The sequence below is a fragment of the Habropoda laboriosa genome, unplaced genomic scaffold, assembly GCF_001263275.1.
Source record: "Habropoda laboriosa isolate 0110345459 unplaced genomic scaffold, ASM126327v1 scaffold22, whole genome shotgun sequence".
NCBI lineage: Eukaryota > Metazoa > Arthropoda > Insecta > Hymenoptera > Apidae > Habropoda > Habropoda laboriosa.
In genome coordinates this window covers 7,449,729-7,450,892 of record NW_017100261.1, presented here as the reverse complement: position 1 = coordinate 7,450,892, position 1,164 = coordinate 7,449,729, and positions in this window count along the sequence as shown.

Genomic DNA, 1,164 nt, shown 5'->3' with positions numbered 1-1,164 from the left:
GTTTCTTTTTTTTGTTTGTTTGTAATCCCACAGCATCAGGACCCACATACTTTTCTCGTGGGAAGAGGGGAAGGGGAAAAAGGAGGCTTCATGTTCGCCGGCTAGTTGGTAATTAAGTGGGTAGATATTGGTTCATGAATCCTCGCATTAATTTGCCTCTCTTCACAATTAAAACTATATAAGAACAACTCTCTCTTCTTCATTTAGAGTAGTTTCCTCTTCACTCGTCAAAAATTCTCTCGCTCGCTCTCTCGTTCTCTCTTTATATATATATAATGATGTATTTATAAGTAATAATATTCTTGGAAAAAAAAAAGAAAAAGAAAACGTATGTATAATGTTTCTACGTTCTGTACCGGTACGACTGGTGCAGGGACGAGCTGGCCCTCGAATCTCTATATTGGAGTCCTCTAAATAAGCATGCTGCTTCCTGGACCATCTCGTCGCGCGACAGACGTACCACCACCACGTGTAGCGTGTACGTAGCGTATTCTCTATTTAAAAATGTATAATGTCATCTCTCTGTCACGCTGTATGTGTTTCTGTGATGCTTTATGTTTTCATTTCTTCTCTCTCGCTCGCTCTTTCTCTCGCTCCTACATCGCCTTGTATTTATCGATCAAAGTGTTGCTTGGTAATCTGATCTCTACATCAGTTGGAATGGTTTCTCATTCGCTTGTGAAAGCTTCGAAGCAAAAAGCTCGTGTAAGGTGCATATTATCCCAGAAGCATCGACGAATAATACCAAACGACTCAGTCTATTATTTTTTTTTTCTTCTTTCGAACAACTTTAAATAAAAAAAAAAAAAAAAAAAAAGAAGGAAAGAAAAAAAACATTTTGTCTGGCGTATATATATATCGATCACTGAGAACAGAAAAATTAATTGTTCTATACACATATATATCACTTTTCTTCTCGCATTTTTGCGCGTTCCTCTTGAAACACGGGACACACAATGTGCTGGGGGAGTTGAACGTTCTTTACAGCCGCTCACCAATTTCAAAATATCATTTAGAATCAACGATATTACGATAATCCGCAATTATACACGACGACGATTAACTAACTAACCATCGCGATAAATTTGACTTTCTCTCCGACGAATGAAATCATATAAAAAAAAAACCGAATAGATATGTGTGTCTCTAAAATAGATCTTTCAT